The 22184-nt window shown below is 37.7% G+C and overlaps 1 long non-coding RNA gene across 3 annotated transcripts in view; it reads left to right on the top strand.

The window, feature by feature from the left end:
- The window catches only part of LOC132647211 (uncharacterized), a 363873-nt gene that overhangs the window by 53728 nt on the left and 287961 nt on the right, over positions 1-22184 (top strand). The window lies entirely within an intron of this gene.

Genomic DNA, 22184 nt, shown 5'->3' with positions numbered 1-22184 from the left:
TTGTTATGTTACATTTGCAGAATCATAGTGGTTTTCCACTAGACTCACACATGACCTATGTATTCTCAGGTTCTTTACCACATTAAAAGTGTCAGCTATAGGTTTTATTTCATGGACTGGGCTATAAATCCAATCAAAAGTAGGCAATTACTTCAATAATATTTGTGCCACAATTACAACACTATATTCTTGAGGCATGTCACTATTTCAGATTGCAGGGTTTGTAGCTGAGTAGCTGAGTGATTATATAAATATAGCTTATCATTTAGTTTTTCCTCCAGTAGCAAACAGAATACTTTTCAGGTCCATGAAAATTAGGGGTGAAGCTTATAGTTGTGCATCAGCTCAACATGCCCTTGTTTGATGATATAAGTAAGTGGTATCTATCTTTTTCATTAGGGCCTTACCTTCGGGTTATAGGAAATAACTAATAGCCATGTCTACAGCTTATTTTTTGGGTATCCATGGGACCCCATCAACCAAAACTCAATAATATAATCCACTCCTAACAGTAGAGCTTTTATTTTGTGCATAATATATCTAGTTGGGGTATTGCCTCCTCTATTTTATAGTGACTATTTTCATATATAAGAAGCTTTTAATTTTTTTTTTTAGAATTTCATATATAAGTACTTTATTTGGTTAACATACCCCTCCTTCTTACAGAACTGCCTCCTCCCATGAAAGCCCCCTTATCTCTCAACTTATGAAATCTTCTTTTAATTATTATGGTTACATACATATCATTATATATTTATGACTAGCAACTGTTGAGTCCATTAAATAATGGTCAATGTATATGTGTTTAGGGATAGCGTATGATGTTTGGTCAGGTGTTCATGGCATCTCATTGGCCAGCAACTCAAGAAAAAATAAACCATTCCTGATAAAATTTTATTTGAAAGCATAAAATATCTAGTTGGAGTATTGTATTCTCCAATATATGGTGACTACCAACAGTCCCATATGGTCATTGGTACTTATCAGGGCCTTGTAGAAGACTTATTGTTCCTGTTTTAGCATCCAATAGTTGCCTGTAGATATTTTTTCACTATACATTGGAATGTCTATTTGTGTGGTGATTGTGCTAATCTTATTTAGGTCTCCCTATTGTTGAAATTTCAAGGGAGACAAGATGTGTAGAAAACAATTTCTCACAGTAGACAACCAATTCTTCTAGATGATAAAATGTTTCTGACCTCTTTCAGCAACATCTTCTGAGTCTTAAGTTCACAATGAGTTTTCATTTGTTTGGGTTTTTTGTTTTGTTTTTGTTTTTGTTTTTGTTTTGATTTATCAATTAATTTGGTCACAACATTGTCAGTTCTTTTGTGTATTTTGACCAGTTGTGAATTTCTGTAGTGGTTTCTGTCTACTGCAAAATGAACCTTCTTTGCTAAACATGAAAGTTACACTCATCAATGGGTCTAAGGATAACTAATTAAAATGTTGATAGAAAATATACTGTCTTAGGAAATTGGAAGTATGTTTTCTCTGGGATTTATAACTTTGCCAGACATGAAAAAATGTGTAGGTTTACATTATCAGGCATAAATTCTCTTCATGTACATGCTATAATTCTGTATTACTAACTAGTAAGATAAAGAACAATTTGGATATGGCGTTGTGCCACGAGGCAACTAATATCCTTGGATGGGCTAAATTTTGGGAAATGATGGCACTTGAGGAATGTTAGTAAAATTTTGAATTTGACCTAGTAGTTTTTAAGCACTGTTAACTAAAAACAGTGTTTACATGAACAGACTATGGTGGTAAAGAGCAGTTGTAATACAAAGCTGAATAAATGAAATAGGAGAATATACCACCTTGGTAATGTAAGAAATCCTTAATTGGACTTTTGAAAAGTGGAATGAAGGTAGGTAGATAAAATTTCTTTTAATTAATTTTTATTTTTATTCACTTTACATCCTTGTTGTAACTCCATTCCTCTACCCCTTTCACTTCCATTCTCACTATAACCTCCTTTTTTCTTGAGAAAAAGGTATCTCTCTTTCCTTTCCAGTCCAACTGATCAAGTTGCATCAGGACTGAGCATGTCCTCTTCCGAGGTGACCAGACAAGGCAGTCATACCAGGGAAAAGTGATCAAAAACTGCCAAGTGTATCCATGTCCAATGCTGTCTCCACTTCTTTACTGGAGTACCACATGAAGCCTAAGCTCTCCCTCTGCTAAAATTTGTATGGGGTCTTGGTGCAGTTTGTGCATGATCCTTGGTTGATGCTTCAGTCCCAGGAAGCCCCTCTGGCCCCGGATTAGTTGGCTCTTGTCACCTCTAGTTTCTTTTCTCTTTCTTCCCACTTTCCCACAAGAACCCTTATGGATTGTTCAATGTTTGGCTGAGTCTTGGCATTTGTTTTAAGGCACTTCTGGGTCAGAAGACAACTCTGTCAGGCTCCTGGATGAAAGTTTAGCAGAGTATCCTTCATAGTATCAGAGATTGGCAGTCTCTGATAGGGTGGGTCTTTTGTTGGGCCAGGCTTTGGTTGGGCATTCCTTAAATCTGCTTTATATGCTCTATCTTTATACCTGCATACATTGTTGGCTTAGTAAAATTTTGGTTGACTTTTTTGTGTTTAAATTGTTTTTCCCCTCCTACTGTTAGGAAACTTGTCTAGATAGATGGTGTCCTCTTCAATTTCTATGATCTCTGCTACTAGGAGTCTGTGCTTGAGTACCCATCATATCCTCCCAGGAGCCTATTCTGACTTTGTTCTCTAGCTTGTCACAGAGTTAACCAACTCTCAGTTTCTCTTTTCCCTAAAGGTCTTCTTTCCCCTTGCCTTCATTCTCTGCAGGTCTAATCTCCATCCTTCTAACTCTCTGTGCCTCTTTTCCTACTTTGTTCCCTCTCTTCAGACACTACCTCTGTCTATTCTGTCTTCCATTCTGAGTGATATTTATGCATCATCACTTGAGTCCTCCTTTTTATCTTTAGGTCTGTGCTGCACTGTATGCTTATCTTGCAATACATGAATAAAATCCACTTATAAGTGAGTGTATATATCATGTGTGCCTTTCTTGTTTTGGGTTACATCACTCATGATGATCTTTTCTAGTTCCATCTGAACAGGGGCTTTATTTCTTCTCCATGCATGGTCCTTGGTTTGTATATCAGTCTCTGCAAAGGCCCCATGGCCCAGTATTTTTTTGCTCTGTTTGTCTCCTTTTGGAGCTTCTGTCCCAAAAGTTAAAGATGCAAATATACAGTTAAGTATATATATTAAGTATATATATATATATATATATATATATATATATATATATATAAACTTAAGTATATATTTGCATCTTTAAATGTTCTCAAACTCATTTAATTCTCTGTTTTTCAGTTAATGTATTTCAGATATTTCTGATATGGGGTCTCCCTGTATTACTCAATGAGGTTGCACTCTTAAACACTAAAGCGATGCTTTGTCTCAGCATAATGAGAAGCTCACACTGGAGACCACTACCCTGAGTTTATGGTATTATAAAATCTATTGCTTTTTAATATTTTTTGATGTTTTGTTACTTATGTAAATAATTAGATTGATTTTATATTTTGTAATTCTTTTCATTTTGCAGAAGTAATTAGACCTAAGTACATTTTTGTTTACTTAATAGTTTTCAAAGAATAAGATTATACCATTCATAGCTGAGTTGTATTCCACTGTGAATATGTGCCTCCATTTCTGTATCCATTCCTCTGTTTAAGGACTTCTAGTTTGTTTTTTTTTTCCATAGCCTGGCTATTGCAAATAAATCAGCTTTGAACATATTTGAGCAAATGTCCTTCTTGAATGGTGGAGCATCTTTTGGGTATACGCCCAGGAGTGGTATTGCCCATATATTAAAACAAGGAAATTTTGAAATTTGCAGTCAAATAGATAGAACTAGAAAAAAAAAATTCTGGTTGAGTTAACCCAGAAACAGAAATTCATGCATGGTATATACTCACTTATAAGCAGATATTAGCCATATAATATAGGATAACCACACTAAAATATACAGACCTAAAGGAGTTAAACCACAAGGAGCACTCTAGGAAGAAGGATGCTAAAATCTCATACAGAATGGCAAACTGACAGACACTAGAATAGTTGGAAGAAAGGGAACAGGATGGGAGCCTACTTTAGAGGGTGCTCTGCAAGGCTGCACCCAACATGGGATTGAAGCAGATGCTGAGATTCACAGTCAAACTTAGCAGAATACTGGGAGTCTTATGGCAGAAGCAGGGTGTGGGATAATTACAGGATGGATACAAGGATACAAGGAGGAGACAGAAGACAGCCTAACTTTGGGCAGAGAACAGGGAGTCTAATGGAAGAGGTGTAGGGGGATAGGAAGACAAGGAGGAGACAGGAGTCCCATAAGGCTAAAATATCTGAGGCCAGGGCTCTTGCAGAGACTGATGCATCAATGAAGGGCCATTCATGGAAAGGACCTGGACCCCTTGCTCAGATGTAGCCTATAGGCATATGAGTTTCCTTGTAGATGCCCAAGTAAGTGGAGCAGGGGCTGCCTCTGTCAGGAACTTCATTGTCTGATCTTTTATCACTTGCCCCTGGTGATATGGCCTTCCCAGACCACAGAGGAAAAGGATACAGGCAGTCCTAATGATAGTGGATAAGCTATGGGCAGATGGGAGGGGAGGAGAACTCTCCCTTTCAGTGGACTAGGGAAGGGGAGGGTGGGAAAGACTGAAGGAGGGAGGGACTGGGAGGAGGGGGTACATTGAATAAATTGTAAAAAAAAAATACCATTCAAAAAAACTTGTAGATTATCTCTTTGCCTTAAGCACCAGGCATCTAAGAAACAAATCTACAGTTTTTATTTTCCCAGTAACTGCTTTGAGGAAGTACTCCAGGACAATGAGAAATGGAGATGTTAATGGTGCTTATTATTGGTTATTATTCCAACCTGGACAAGTACTGTTCTTCAAGGAACTGTACATGTGCTAATTTCATACCTAATTTTGTATACATGGTAGGCTTTTAGTTTGATTATTAAGTTTTACTCTGTCCTATTTATATCCATTAGTCATTGAGATCTTTAATATTGTTCACTTTCGGTGTTTTGACAAGTTAGTTACCAAATAGACCCATAAAAGGATTTCAAGTTTTAACTAATTGTCATTATGCACAAGGGAAATTTTCATGAATAGTCAGTTAATGAAACATAGCAACAACCATGAGCTAAAATGGGGGGGGGTCCAGACTAACTGAGCCTGCATTCTTGTCCTCTGCCATCAAAATGAAACTAATTTTCATTTGTTGACCAGTGTGATGATGTGTTATCCAATTGTGGTTCTGAGCATTGAACATTGAAGATATTTGTTTTATTTATGGGAAACTTACATACCTAGCAGTAAGCACAATGTGATATTCTGGTAATGTCTAAGCTTAAGAAAAAGTTGCACTTGAGAAAATGACTAAATGAATGGACAGTATGAAGTTTTCTATATGGATTCATAGGCCTGTCAACAATGGTGTTCAAAACATATGTTTGTGTGGAGTTCACAAATAGAAAACTAAACTACCTGTGAAACACACACACACACCCTGTCTCTACCACCTTGGTATTGTAAGAAACTCGAAAATAACATGAAAATAACATTGCTCTAAGTTGACATTTTGTGGAATCTACTTTAAGAAGGATTAAGATAACCTTATGTCATAAGATTCCCTGAAATCTCCTCAAAGTTTGGCCATAAATCTCAGCATCTGCTTTGATAGTCTGCAGGGAAGTGCCTTTCAGAGGCCCTCTGTAGCAGGCTCATAACTTGTTCCCCTGTTTTCTTCTTCTTCTACTGTCCATTCTCTTTGCCTTTCTGGATGGGGATTGAGCATTTTAGCCAGAGTTCTCCCTCTGGATTAGTTTCTTCAGGTGTACAGATTTTAGTAGGTTTATCCTATATTATATGTCTATATGAGTGAGTATATACCATGTGTGTCTTTCTGCTTCTGGGATAGCTCATTCTGGATGATCTTTTCCAGTTCTCACCATTTACCTACAAATTTCATGATTTCCTTGCTTTTTATTGCTGAGTAGTATTCCATTGTGTAGATGTACCATACTTTCTGTATCCATTCCTCAGTTGAGGGGCATCTTGGTTGTTTCCATCTTCTGGCTATTATAAATAAAGCTGCTACAAACATGGTTGAGCAAATGTCCTTATTGTGTACTTAAGCCTCTTTTGAATATATGTCTAGAAGTGGTATGGCTAGATCTTGAGGAAGCGCTATTCCTACTTGTCTGAGAAAGCGCCAGATTGATTTCCAGAGTGATTGTACAAGTTTACATTCCCACCAGCAGTGGAGAAGGGTTCCCCTTTCTTCACAACCTCTCCAGTATGTGTTGTCACTTGAGTTTTTGATCTTAGCCATTTTGATGGGTGTAAGGTGAAATCTCAGGGTTGTTTTGATTTGTATTTCCCTGATGACTAATGACGCTGAACATTTCTTTAATTGTTTCTCTGCCATTCAATATTCCTCTATCGAGAATTCTCTGTTTAGTTCTGTTTCCCATTTTAATTGGGTTATTTAATTTGTTGCTTTTTAAATTCTTTATTTCTTTATATATACTGGATATTAGCCCTCTCTCAGATGTAGCGTTGGTGAAGATCCTTTCCCAATCTGTAGCTAGTCGTTTTGTTCTGATGACAGTGTTCTTTGTTTTATGGCTAAATTTTGAGTATATTCCAGGGAATCTTATGAAAGAAGTGGGAGTTAGTAAGACTCAGAGGGGACAGGAGCTTCACAAGGAGAGCAACAGATCCAAAAAATCTGGGCACATGGGTCTTCCCTGAGACTGATAGTCCAACCAAGTGGCATGCATGGAGATAACCCAGTACCCCTGAACAGATGTAGCTTATGACAGTTCAGTCTCCTAGTGGGTTCCATAGTAATGGGAACAGGGACTGTCCTTGACATGAACTGATTTGCCTGCTCTTTGATCACCTCCCCCTGAGTGGGAAGCACCCTTACCAGGCCACAGAGGAAGACAACACAGCCACTCCTGATGAGACCTAACAGACTAGGATCAGAAGGAAGGAAAGGAAGACCTCTCCTCCCAGTGGACTTGGGGAGGGCCATTCGTGGAGGAGGAGGAGGAGGAAAGGAGGGTTTGGGAGGGGAGGAGCGAGGGAACTGCAGGGGGGGATACAAAGTAGATAAAGTGTAAGTAATAAATACAATTAAAAAGGATAACCTTATGCCTAAGATGCTAATTAGATGTGATGAAAATTAAAATGAATGTAGCCTCCGTGATTAACTGCTATGTGAAACCCAGAAGTACTTGCTCAGGAAATCACTCATCCTCTCAGAAGTCCTTTTCCCTTTTCTTCTTCCACATCACACAGTTTACCATTGCTTACAAATAAAGGACGTGGACATGAAGATGCCAGTATTTTAGCAGACACCAGTATTTAAGTTTAAGTGATTAACTGTTTAGTGTTTGTTCCACACAGTGTAAATATCCTAGTGCATTAGAGAATATATGACCCATATACATATAGTGATCTAGGATTGACAGGGGAGAATGAAGAGTCTTATGTGAGCTGCAGAAACACAGAGTCACTCAGTAAAAACGATTGATATATAATTTCACAAATTCCCAGTTCTAATCAGGTCTTTCTTACCTGGTTACCTACCTAACTCAGTATCATCTCTCTTCTCTGTATCTTTAATAAAAAAAAAAGAAAGAAAATGAAACAGTAAACCTAACAAAACAAAAAACACCACAACAAAACACACACCAACAAACAAAATATGGATTTCAATCAATCAATTTATCTATCTATCTATCTATATATCTACTGTCTAATTACTACTGGAAATGAAGCCAACCCTGGATTTTGATTGACATTCTCAGCAACTCTACTAGAGAAACCCAATTCTCTCTTTACCAAAAGATATAAACTACAAATAGTTTCCTTATTAGGATTAGGCCTTTATGTTTACACTGTTAATCAATGCCGGGATTGTTGGCGGTTTGAATTTTGGACATCTGTAAGTACCTATTATGATAAAAAGCTTCCTATAATGTGTACATATATGATAATAATTCAATGCAGACACCACATATAAAGGAGAACATTCTTCAGATAAGCATGTCACCAAGTAAACCTCCTGTACTAGGAATGGGTTAATCTTGCTGGATCATTTGTCAAAGAATTCCCATATGCCCTACCCTAAAACAAATACTAATATTGCTAAAATGATTATTTATACCCATAACCCTGCTGAAAATGCCCCTTTCCTAGATATACCACTTTTATCATCAAACAGGAAGAAATGAAGTTTGTACCCAAGAATGTATTTATTCTTGTATGTATGTATCCTTATTAGATAGATTTCATGCTACCAGAAGTTATTCTGCATGCAACTAAAGGATAGAAGTATTCACTAATATCAAGTAGGTACTTTACACACTTTGACTTAGACTTGATTGTGGATTTTAGTTATTTAAATTCTTCACCTCAAGATTCATCATGAAGGAAGATTAATAGGCATTTTGTAGTGTACTTGTTTGTGATGGTAGAACATTTTACTCCTAACTGTCCTTTGATAGAGTGATTCTCTCATAGGGGGCTTATTTTATCATCAGATTATCAAGTGCTCCTGGTAGAGCTTTTGTTCTATTCATTGTCCCTCTATCTTATTTTGCTAGTTGGATCATGGCAAAGAAAGAACATGAGGTCTGGACTCTTCAACTGGTGAAAAAAAAGGAGGGGTGGGGAAGGCAGTAAAAAAAAAAAGTAAGCACTACTAGAGTAATTTTTCTCTTAAAATTTATTGCAAGGATTGACTCTCACTTAACTAGTATTGCAGTTAGGATGACAGAACATACCTAGAGAAGTTCATTCCACATACTGACATACTAAAGTTTTGTAAGTGTCTACAGCCATCTTAGAACTTCATTTTCTGTAGGAGTCTAGCAGAGACATAATTTTTTTCAGGTGGTCATAATTTAGCTATGAATTAAGAATTTAACTAAGAATTATATGGAGGCTATTTATACACTATTTATATAGTGTGGAAAAGAGACTCAATTCTGCAACTCATAGGTTGTATTTGACTTTCTTTAAGGAGTTGTGCACTATAGAGTAGTTGCAAAGAATGAATAATTTGGTGGACCTTGTTTGAGGAAGCAGAAAAATGATAGCAATTCTGAGTGTGATGTAATCATATTTCAATAAAGAGTAAGTTGATATTCAAATGTATGTGGACAAAGATAAAATTGTGATCATTGGTGATAACATAATTTATAATTATAATATTCCCCTGTAGTCAAAATATCTGGTAAGATGGTATTTTTTTGAGTTATGTAATAATACTTACAGCTCACTAGGGCATGTTTAATCAGTATAGGATATAATGTAATATCTGGGTTTTATGCCCATACCGACAAAATGTTAACTCATAGACAGAAATGCATACACGTATTCACACAACAAGAGGGTTCACAATTAGGTCAATGATATATTAAGAAAAAAGATATATAGTCTTTTTTTTCTCAAAATAACTAATTTTGTGGTTTGTATACAACTTGTATAGGATCTACGTACCGTCATTTCATTAAATCATAACATGTCGAAAGACCTCAAATACATTATCGCTTATTTAATCCATGCTAAAATCTAGAAGTTAAGAACAAAAGAAAGAAAGAAAGAGAGAGAAATAAAGAAAGAAAGAATTGGAACAGAATTTATTCTCTTAAATCTTTTCGTAGCTTCTTATCTCATGTCATGTATGAAGAATATTTCTTTTAATTGTCATTTCCTTTGAAATGAAACATTCACATCTATGTGGAAGATGAAGGTTCAGGCATTCTGAGAGCACAAACATTGACAAGTTTTATGAACACACTTTGCATAGTTATTAATAATGAATAATTGACGAAAGGAGACTCAGGTGGAGCTATCTGGTATTAGGGCACTGTTCTCTTTTGTCCCTTTCCTTTGTCATCACCCACTCTGCGTTAAGTGTTTTTAATGCAGCTGCATTTATGTCACACATGATATCTTAATAGAAAGCACTCAACCCAATTCATTGATCTGGAGTTGGCTGATATTGTTTTTGCAGTTATTGTTCTGTCAATGGTCACATTCATCTCATATTTCCCAAGGAAATATCACTCAAAAAGATCATAAAAATTGGAGTTATTTATATTTTCTTCTGGAGTCAATATACTTGTCCTACATATTGTCTGTACACTTTCATACTTATATTTTTTATACATTTGTGTGTAATATTAAATTTATGTCAGAAAACTTTAGCCCATGCATGTGTTTCATTTCTTGGAAAATGTCCTATTTTTTTTTCCACTGGTGTCTATTACAAGTAGTGTGGGATTATTTTGACAGGGTATTCCTTTCAGTAACGGTCAGGGCATTGTTTGCTATTGCAGTCATTACACCTTCAGTATAAGACTCTGAAATATCCTTAGAGGTTCAGAAATTGCATGTAAAAATGTTCTCAGTAATTCCATAAATGCTATTGGAAAATTAATGATGGTCTCTTAAATTATTTTTCCTTTATTATAGTGATCATAATATAGTTATGCAATTTACTTTCTTTTTCCTCTCTTCAAACACTCATATACTCACCTTACTCTATTTGTAATTCAAGGACTCTTTGATCATTCATCATTATTACATGCAAATATGTATATTTAGCTACATATATATTTCCAAATATAACCTCATAGGTTTCATAATCTCAAAGCAAGCTTTGTGTTCCTTTGGTTCTTATACTCTTTTTGACATTTGTGCTGTAATTTTCCCTTAGCCTTAGGTGGGGCAAATATTTTTGAGGATGTACCCAGTGGGACTACACTCACAACTCTTGTTTGTGGTTTACTGTAACAGCCTAACTCTATTCCAAAGACTTGTTTCATTCATGAAACAATACATATCGGTATTGAAACTATACATATCGGTAGGCATAACAAAAACTGCATCTAGACCTTAAGAAGTGTGCTGGTTTTGTAAAGTTCTAAACTTTAGTTCTTCTCTAAGAATGATGATATTACTAGTACTCAGTAGGTAGCTTGTTCTCCAGTACCAGAAAGGATATGTTTAAGTTGAAAACGTCTTAAACTCAGTTAGAGAGATCTTGGTTACTGCTAAAGTATATGTGCTGCTAATACACCCTTAGGTTTGTGTGTATGTCATGTTAGTATATGTTGCGGTTCATAGGTATCATAGCTGAAACACTGTTGAGTGTTTCATTCCTTTGAAATATTACATGACATTTTCTGGTATTGTGAAAACTAGAGAGAAGGCTAATGAGATTGCCTCACGGAGAAGGCATTTAGGTCAGTTTCACATCAGGAACATTTAAGTACTGTTTCTGAAGTATATGTTGTGTTTATAAATAGGGGCTTATTTTCCATGTTTGGGGACCATCACAGGCAATAGAAATAGCTGTTTGGGGATCTTTTGAATATATTTTATTTATTATTTACTTATTTATTCACTTTATGTTTCAATTGTAGCCCCTTTCCTCTGCTCTTTCCAGTCCTTCCCCTCTGTCTCCCCCTCATAGCCTATCCTCCCCCCTCAGAAAAGGGGAGACCCTCACACAATACCAGCTCCAGTACAACAAGTCTCATCAGGACTGCGTACTTCCTCTTTGAAAACCTGGCAGCCATGTCAGGGTGAAGTGATCAAAAGGCATGCAACAGAGACCATATCAGAGACAGAACCCATCTTATTTTGGGGGGACAAATATGGAGGCTAAAGTGCCCATTGGTATATATGTGTAGAGGACCTAGTTCTAGTCCATATCTGGTCCTTGATTGGTGCTTCAGTCACTGCAAGCCCCTCTGGGCCCAAGTTAGTTGGGACTGTTTGTCTTCTTTTGGATCTCCTGTTTCCTCCAGTTTATTCTAGTACCTATCCTCCTTATACAGGGCTCCTTAAGCTTGACACAGTGTCTGGCTGTGAGTCGCAATTTCTCTTTCAAACCTTTGTAGGCAAAGCCTCTCAGAAGACAGTCATGCAAAGCCCCATCTGGAAACACAGCAGCACATCATCAATAGTGTCAGCAGTTGGATCTTTCCCATGAAGTGGGTCTCAAGTTGGGCCAGTTGTCAGTTGTGCATTCCTTGATTTCTGCTCTATCTTAATTCCTACATGCCTGGCAGTCAGGATAAATTCTGCATGGAAATTTTTAGGTGGGTTGTTTTTTCCCTCTCTCTACCAGAAGGCCTGTCTGCTTAGAGGGTGACCTCTCTAGTCTCCATGATCCTGCCACCAGGCATTTCAGCTAGAGTCACCCCCATATCCTCCTAGGAGCCCACCTGTTACAGGTCACTAGCTTGTCTAAGAGGTGGCTCCACCCTTGGTTGCTCTTCTCTCTGCAAGCCCTCTGTTTTCTTGCCCCCACTCCCCTATATCTGATCTCCACCCTCATTTCCCTCAGTGTTCTCTCTCCTATCCTGTTCCCTCTCTTCAACCACTTCTTTTGAAGAGATCTTAAAAGCAACTTAAAAGAGGGTTGTTTTTTTTTTTTTCAAAGAAGAGGCTTTATTGATTTAACCAGCAAAACACTGTAACTCAGGAGTCCATGGGAAAACTTGCACATTGATAAGAAAGATAAGGAAGAAAGGAATGAAAATCCATTCGATGATGAAATGCAGATAAGCTAAATTGTTTCCTACTTACTCCTAAATAGGAAGCAGGATTCTCCGCGCTAATTATCCCTGCTAAGTGTAATTTGCACTAGAAGGAATGTTCACTTCAGTTCTGCCTTCCTGAGTTTTATGTAGTATTCATAGACTTCTAGCCCTACGTATAGGAGACGATTGTAAATTCCCTGTCTATAAAATGCTTATAAATACGGATTGTAATCCTAACATTTTATAACTTGAATGTATTGAATCCAAGTTCTTAATCAATAATTACTGAGAACATTGCACTGTTGTTGGATGCTAGCTAAAAAACGACCAACCAACCGACCAAACAAACAAACATACAAACAAACCATACCAATGGGTATGAGAGTAACAGATGTGAAGAGAAAAAGGTGGATCATATTGAGAGAGTGTTTGCTTTGTTTTAAGATTGTTCCGATATAATAGACAAAACTGCACGTTATTCCAGAGTTCTCCCAGAGTTTCCTTGCTTTCTAGAGTAAAATAATTTCATATGCTCTACTTTGCTTTCAATTTTTAGTGTCAATCAAGTAAAAACAGTTGAGACAAACTTGGTTTTTGTTTGTTTGTTTTTTTTCCTGTGATGTTAATATTAAAGAATCCCTTCAATTCTATAAAAACACAAACAAACAGTGGAAAAAAAAGAATAAAATTGTTCAAGGCCTGAAAGTGGAAAAAGACTGAATAAAGAAGGAACTAAAACAGGAACCACAGAGGCAAGTTTTATCAACAACATGAATGTAAGAGCCAGAGAACGTGAAGGACACCAAGAAAACAAGGGCCAAAAGGTTTCTTATACCTATTTGGGGAGCGTTGTCTGTTGAGAATATATAAACACACAAACACACCCATATATGTGTATATATTATTTTTAGTTAGTTGATAGTGTAGTTCCTTATGACTTTTCAGACATCCTTGTTATTTCTTCTATCTTGTATTTATCTATCTCCTTTACAAAGTACCCTTCTTTTTTTATTTTTCCCAATCAGATCACTTTTATTGGTGTTTTTGTATGTGAAATGTCTCAATTTCTGAAATGCAATGCTACTTTAAGAGCTCCTTATAATTTTCATTGCATATTTGTAAAACACTGAAGAAGTAAAGTAAGACAGCAGAGAAATACGTGTGTGTGGTTTACTCGGGTACAGCAAGACACTTTCCCATTTTTTGAGATTTCAGTCCTGTATTCAAAAAAACTAAAATCAACAGTAGCTGAGACAGAGATAGTGTGGAGGAACATTTTATAATTACATGTACTGAGTAAGGTGTTTTTAAATTATATTTAATTGATTATTTAAGCTTAAAAAATGCAGGGCTAGGGAGATGACTCAGCCAACAATGTGCTAGCCTTAAAGTTATGATCATCCACAGTCTATTTCCAGGATGCATATTAACATAAAGGTGTGTGGAAGTCATTATGGATCTTCGGGATTAGACATAGAGTGAACTTTAGGTACTGCCGACCAGCTAGCCTAAAGTACATGGTAAAATCCTGCCCCGTGTTAAACTATGGCAGTGTTAAACTTTGCGATGTAAACTTAGACAGAGAGAATAGACTCCTGCATTGAAACAATAGTTGTTGGACAGAACAGCATTTTGAACACACAGACACCCAACATCTGGGGCTGTTCTTGCACCAGACCAGGCTAATTAAATTCCAGGGAAGACAGGACCCATGAAGCCAAACATATAGCTGCGAAGCTAATGACATTTGATTAATTTAAGGTGGAGTGAGTGAGTGTTCTTCAGAGATATTTGCCATGAGAGGTTGTTCATCATCTAGTAGGCAGTCACACATCTATGCACACACAAACAGTACTGAATGGACGGAGTGAGTATTAAAAAAGAGAGAATATGAAGTTAGGATGAAGCATTAGTGGATACTAGGGAGGAAATCAAGCCAAGGGAATTTGGGATGGATTTTTATTACATATGATATGCATATATCAGTAGGAGAAACAGTTCTAAAGGAGGATGATACCTGAAAAACAATTTCAGAAGTCCTTGTCTAATTTCCATAGGCATTCAGACGATGTGCCCTTGCAATTGAAAAATAACGAATGCTTATTGCTTATAAAAGTGGTGAAAATAAGAATAGATTTTGATGACATTTTTTCTAAAATATATATCACTTAAATTATCTTTTTTACCACTATTCAACTATAAAACACTCCATTAAGACTGGTTGTATTGTTTGACCATGGCAAGAACAAACCATTTCCTTAGTGAGCTATAATAAACACAAAGACATAATACTGGGTAATAAGTTATAATATAATCACAACCTCTGATGAAACTGACACCGGAGGACTGCATAGGCAGCAGAAAGCTGAATTTCACAGGCCACAGTAACAATCAGAAAGTCCCAGACCCAAATGGAGATTTTCTTGTATGCTGCCAGGATGAAAGTCTCACACGACTATATAAAGGTTCAATTTCCTTATTACAACGGATGTTTTTCTTTTTTTTTTTTTCTCTCTACTATGAATTAAAGCTAGCACCTTACAACACCCAAGGAGGAGGCATAAAAGATAGAGTTGGCATAAAAGATGGAGAACTCTCCCAGTTTACAGCAAACATTTTATTTCAATTGGTATGTTTTTTTTTCTGAAATTTTATTTTATTTACTTACTACAATTTTTTCACTTTGTATCCCAGCTGCAGCCCCCTTGCTCAACTCCTCCCAATATCACCCACCCTCCCTTTTCTCCCTCAATGCTCTTTCCTAGTTCCCTGATAAGGACCTCCTCCCCTTATATCTGACCCTAGCTTATCAAGTCTAATCAAAGCTGGCTGTATCATCTTCTTCTGTGGCCTGGCAAGGCTGCATTACCCAGTAGGAGGTGATCAATGAGCCAGCCACTGAGTTCATGTCAGAGACAGCCCCTGCCCCCTTACTAAGGAACCTACTTGGAAACTGAGCAGCCAATGGCTTCCTTTGAACAGGGGGTCTAGGTACTTTCCATGCATGGTCTTTAGTTGGAGTATTGGTCTCTGCAGGACCCCCATGGGCCCAAGTATTTTTTATACTCACTTATAAGTGGATATTAGCCATAATATATAGGATAAACATACTAAAATTTATAACCCTAAAGAAACTAAACAACAAGGAGGAACGTAGAGAAGATGCCTAATTCTCATTCAGAAAGGTAAACAGGATAGACACTGGAAGTAGGAGAAGACAAGGAACAGGACAGAAGCATTCCACAGAGGACCTCTGAAAGACCGTACCCAGGGTATCGAAGGAGATACTGAAACTCATAGCCAAACTTTGGGTAGAGTACCGGAATACTTATGGAAGAAGAGGGAGGTACAAAAATCTGGAGGGAACAGGAACTCCGTAAGAACAACAGAGCCAATTGTTATGTTTGAAGCTCCTTCTCTTGGTTAGCCCTTAATTCATATGTTTTTTTTTTATTTGAATGCACATACTCAGCCAACCAGAGGCAACCAGAGCTAATATAATTTCACACACATAGGAGTTTTGCCATTTAGGCTCCTAGCTGGGTCCACTTCTCAGGTATTGGTTGACTGAAAGCTGATCTTCACAGAGAGAGCACAGCTTCTGATATGACAGAGCCAATAGGCACCTAGTAATGGTGGGGGACCTTGAATAGATTACCCACTGTCCTGCTCAGAGAAATTCTGCTCCTATTTGCCTCGCTGGGAAATTGTTCTTGAGTCTGCCAGCACTGCTTCTGCTTTAATATTCTTCCTTCCTTCCTCAGACATGCAATCATGCTTCATGTGAAAGAAGGGTGATTTCCTGACAGAGACATGAGACCTACTGCTTCTCACACGACTTTGGGGTACCCATTTGGAAGTTGCTATGTCAAAGCCATCTCTCATTTGACACTCTGTGCTTCTTTTACCCAGAGCATTGTCACTTATGTACTTTCCCTGATCCATAACAGCTCACTGAGAACAAATTTATATAATTCTGGTATTCATTTGTTTTCACACAGCTGCTATGAAATGTTTCAGTGATACACCATTCCAGTACTGGCTCTACTTTCAGGGTAAAGTTGCCACTGCTGTGTAGGAAATGATATTTCCTACATTTTATTTTCCCTTCTCTCTCCACTCCTTTTAAAACGTTTTTTTTTTTTTTTATGACATTCAAGGAAAGAAATCTGTCTATACTCCCATGGGATGAATTTTACATAGCAAAATTTTCTTTCTCTTGTTGATTTGTAATCTCATCTTATTAACTATATCTCCTCATCACCAACCTGTTCCAACAAATCTCTTTACTGTGCTAAGTCATGTGTTTTAATGTAGTTGTATTGCTTTGTCTATGTTGCCATAAAAAAACACAAAACTTTTTACTTTTCATACCATCTTCTGGCTCATGTGTAGTCCATTTCAATTTTCTTTTTTGGGGGGAGATTTGAAATTTATTATACTTAATGAAAAGGAAACAATTTTAGAATATGATGTACTAAAATTCCAGTGTTCTATCTGATTTTTGTATACTTTTTGATTTTGTTGTTGCCTTGCTTTTTACAGGGCCTTTTGTAGTTTAAGTTAGCCTCAAAGACACTATGTAGTCCAGCATTACCTTGGACTCCTGATTCTCACACCTCTACCTCTCAGGAGTTTGGCTTACAGACAAATGTCACAATATCTGCTTCATGTCTCCAATTTAAAAAATGTAAACCTTAAATAAAGACAAAAAAAATTATTTTCTATGTATAGGGTTTCAACTGCATGTCCCCCATTTTTGTTGTTGTGACTCTGAGGGAGAAAATAGATTCAGAAGTGATGGTCAATTCAGATAAAGAAGAGACAATGGAACAAGACATTTTATGCAAACAGTAAATTTTGAGTAGGGCACTTTTAAAGGAGTTTCCCTCATATTGTTTAGGGAGCTACAAGGCTGCAATTTTAGTAGCTTTCTCCCACACTACTTTGGATTTTTGGTAACACAGTCACCTTTGTGTCATACATGCACACTTATGGCTCTGTATGTAACCCCATTAAACCCAGTAGTTCACCAGCCTTGATTTTCTAGGACCTTTTAAATTTTCTGTCCTGCCATCCATGCCATATCTTTGAAAACAGATATTTATTTATGTATCTTCAGGAAAAGAGAAATGACAGGAAGTTATTTCTAGATCCAGCTTAATAATAATTTCTTACCAGTGGTAAATACATTTAAAATAGTTACAAATAATCATTATATGTAGATGTGGTCAGTTCTCACTGGTGTTCTCTCTGTGACATAGACAGGTCCCCAAATCTTTCCCTCCTTCGGTCCTTCTGATTCAGGCTCTAGTGAGCTGTGACCACATGAATACCAGCAAGCTTGCTGGATATTACTTAACATATTTCATTTATAATACAGTATCTCAATAGCTGGCTCTTTGATCACCTCCTTGTGCAGCCTTGCTAGGCCACAGAGGAAGATGATGCAGCCAGCTCTGATGAGACCTGATAGGCTAGGGTCAGATAAAAGGGGAGGGGGCCCTCCTCTGTCAGTGAACTAGGGGAAGGATATAGAGGGAGAAGACTGGGCAGGGGACTACAGCTGGGATACAAAGTGAATAAATTGTAATAATAATTTTCAACTCCTCTCTAATTTTCGCTTTCTAATGACCTACCCAACTTCATGTTCTCTTGTCTCTGCTCTCCCAATTCTCCCATCTCTTTCTCTGTCTCTGTTCATGGACCACACACTTTCAAAAGTAAAAGAAACCATAACCAACCAATCAATAAGACAATAACTATCAAAATACAAAACGGCAAAAAGTCCATACAAATTCTAAAACACAAATTCAGAAACTATAATATGAAAGCATTTTGGCTTTTTTTTTAATTTTATTTATTTATTTATTTATTTATTTATTTATTTATTTTATCAGTTACATTTTATTAACTCTGTATCCCAGCCATGTCCCGATCCCTCATTCCCTCCCAGTCCCTCCCTCCCTCCCTCATCTCCACCGTGCCCCTTTCCAAGTCCACTGATAGGGGGGACCTCCTCCCCATTCATCTGATCCTGTTTTATCAGGTATCTTCAGGACTGGCTGCAAAGCCCTCCTCTGTGGCCTAACAGGACTGCTCCTCCCTTCGGGGGTGGGGAGACCAAAGAGCCAGTCATTGAGTTCCTGTTAGAAATAGTCCCTGTTCCCCTCACTTTGGGAAACCAGTTGGTTACTGAGCTACCACAGGCTACATCTGAGCGGAGGTTCTAGGTTATATCCATACATGGTCCTTGGTTGAATGTCAGTCTCAGAAAAGACCCTGTGCCCAGATATATTTGGTCCTTGTGGAGCTCCTATCCTTTCCCCATCAGACTAACTCCCCTTCTTTCTTATGATTCCCTGTACTCTGCCAAAGGTTTGGTCATGAGTCTTTGCTTTGAAAACACTGCTAGTTAGAGTCTTTCAGATGCGCTCAGTAGACTCCTGTCATACGTTCAATGCACATCCCATCTGTCTTTCTAAACGAGGATTGATCATCTTACCCCATGTCCGCTCAATTGATTATCTTTTTTAGGTGTATAGATTTCTTATAGGTCTATATAAGTGAGTATCTCCCATGTTTGTCTTTCTCCTTCTGGGATATTTCACTCAGAATGATCTTTTCTAGATCCCACCATTTGCCTGCAAATTTCATGATTTCCTCCTTTTTGATTGCTGAGTAGTATTCCATTGTGTAAAATTCCACAATTTCTGTACCCATTCCACCGTTGATGGACATCTGGGTTGTTTCCAGGTCCTAGCTATTACAAATAGAGCTGCTATAAACATGGTTGAGCAAGTGTCCTTTTTGTGTACTTGAACAAATTTAATTTTAAAAATCCAAATAAAACAGTTTGAAAAAATAGCAATGATAAAGTTGAATTCTTTAAGAATTCAATTCATTTTTTTTAATTAAAATTTTTATATTAATAACAGTTATTTACTTTGTTTCCCAGCTGTAGCCTCCTTTCTCCCCCCCTCCCAATCCCGCCCTCCCTCTCTCATTTCCTCCTATGCCCCTCTCCAAGTCGACAGATAGGGAGGTCCTCCTGCCCTTCCATTTGGCCCTAGATTATCTGGTCTCATCTGAACTGGTTGCATTGTCCTCCTCTGTGGCTTGGCAAGGCTGCTTCCCAATCTAGCGGAGGAGGTCAAAGAGCTAGCCACTGAGTTCAGGTTAGAGACAGTCCCTGTTCCCCTTACTAGAGAACCCATTTGGAGACTGAGATGCCATGGGCTACATCTGAGCAGAGGTTCTAGATTATATCCATGAATGGTCGTTGATTGGAGTATCAGTCTCTGAAAAGACCCCTGTGCCCAGATATTTTGGATCTGTTGCTATTCTTGTGGAGCTACAGTCTTCTCCAGGTCTTACTATCTCCCCCTTCTTTCCTAAGATTGCCTGCACATTGCCCAAAGTTTGTTTATGAATCTCATTATCTGCTTTTATAAAATGCTGGGAAGAATCTTTCAGAGGCCCTCCATGGTAGGCTCCTCTCCTGTTTCCTATTTGCTCCTTCTTCCAATGTCTGTCGCATTTGCCTTTCTGAGTGAGGATTGATCATCTTACCCAGCCAGGGTCCTCCTTCTAGCTCACTTTCTTTAGGTGTACAGATTTTTGTAGGTTTGGCCTTCTTTATGAATTTCTGGCTATCTTCTGCTGGGCTTGAAGCCTGCATTTTTGATGTGATTTTTTTTTACCCAGGTTGATTGACTGGAGAAAACTAGTTTTTGTTTCGATTTGTTTTATGAGTGATTGTCAATTGCACATAGCTCCTTCCATAGCAATGAGAAATTGTGGCTTCCTCTTCTCTGTGGTAGGATACTATCTGGTCTTACCTGGGACCAGCTCCAGCACACAGAGTGAATCAAGGTGGGATGCAGCATCAGTGATAACCAGCTGATGGCTGGTGTTTCTATTTTTTAACTCGTAATATGTCAGGCTGGTAGTCTTGCTATTTGGGGCTTACAGTTTAATTCTATATGTACAGTTTATCTCTACATACAGTTTAATTATATACAGTTTAACTCCCAGGTGCCTGTGGTCATGACAGCTTCTAAAGGAAAAAGACAGCAGAGGGTCTTAGTCAGATAATTCAGGTGGCTCCTTTAAATCAGAGTTGCCACATCTCTGACAGTTTCTTGCTGTAAATACAAGGGCTTATTAAAAAAAAAAAAAACAACTTAGTTCCTTTTAACTTAATGACTCAGCAATGATTGGCTTGCTGGAAGGTAGGCACTTCTTGTAAGTAGGGTAATCAAAATGACTCTAAGATTCCATCTTTCTTCAGTCAGAATGGCTAAGGCAAAAAAAAAAATCTCAGGTGACAACATATTGTGAAGGGGATGTGGAGAAAGAGGAACACTCTTCCATTGTTGGTGGGAATGTAACATTGTACAATCATTTGGAAATAAGTCTGGCACTTTCTCAGAAAACTAGGAATAGTGTTACCTCAAGAGCCAGTCATGAGACTCCCACATTGCTGACTGGAGCGATTCCTTCTTGTGGCTTATGGTGTTTCACAGCCCAATGACCTGAAATCCAAATGGTTTATCTGCTCCTTCTGGGAAAACTCAAGCATAATCTCGTCCTATGGGTTAGGAATGAAAAATGCCTCTTCTACTGGGAGTGCAGTGGATTCATATAATGTACCAGAGGTGGGGAGTCTCTATGGAGCTCATGCTGCCTCAATGTTATGGCAAGAGTCAAACATTGCTTATCAAAAATTAAATATATATATTGTAAAGAGGGCTGCAATCAGCCTTTCCCGAGGTCTTATGCTCCTAATAACACCCTCATTTATAGATGTTTTTTAAAAGGTGGAATTGTTCCTGTGGTCCTAGGACTTGGCCCTATGGGTTGTAACAGAATGTTAGTCTTATGACTAATAGTGCATCAGTGAAGAAGGCCTTAAAGGCAGCACTAGGGAAAGTGGGACCGTTATCAGCACAGGGCATTCACATAGAGAACATGGCAGTCTTGAGAGTTGAAATGGCCAATCAATTGGTCTCTTTGGACCGAATTATAGTGAAGATAAGGATGGAGTAAGTGTCATCAACCATAAGAACATATCTGAGCCTCCCAAAGAGAGGACCATGTCATGTCCATGTGACAGAAGGAATTAGTGCAAGAATACAGAGGTTGATCCCTCTGGGCTCTAGTGGCCACACAATGAAGGTAGAAATGGGCTTGGTGTTTGTTGGATGCTAAACAAAGCTTATTATTGTAATTAATTATGAGAAAAGTATAGTCATGAACTAAGGAATATGATTATTTATGAGGTAACTGAAAATTAACTTATATGTTTTGATTATTTTAACAATTTATAATAAATATCTGTATGATTAGCTTTAAGATGAAGGTGGTGTCAGAACAGGAAAGGGTGAATAAGTTGAAAAAAATGACAGGGACCATTCCTGAGGGAACAGTTACAAAAGATCATTAATTGTCTTATAGTTTATTTGGTAATCAACAGTTTGGAGTGTACCTTGGAAAGGGAGGGGCTTGGGAAGTTGGTCTGAAAGAGGGAGTAAGTTTTATTTTATTTTATTTTTTTA

The sequence above is a fragment of the Meriones unguiculatus genome, chromosome 14, assembly GCF_030254825.1.
Source record: "Meriones unguiculatus strain TT.TT164.6M chromosome 14, Bangor_MerUng_6.1, whole genome shotgun sequence".
NCBI classification, from domain to species: Eukaryota; Metazoa; Chordata; class Mammalia; order Rodentia; family Muridae; genus Meriones; species Meriones unguiculatus.
This window is presented reverse-complemented; position numbering and strand designations above follow the sequence as displayed.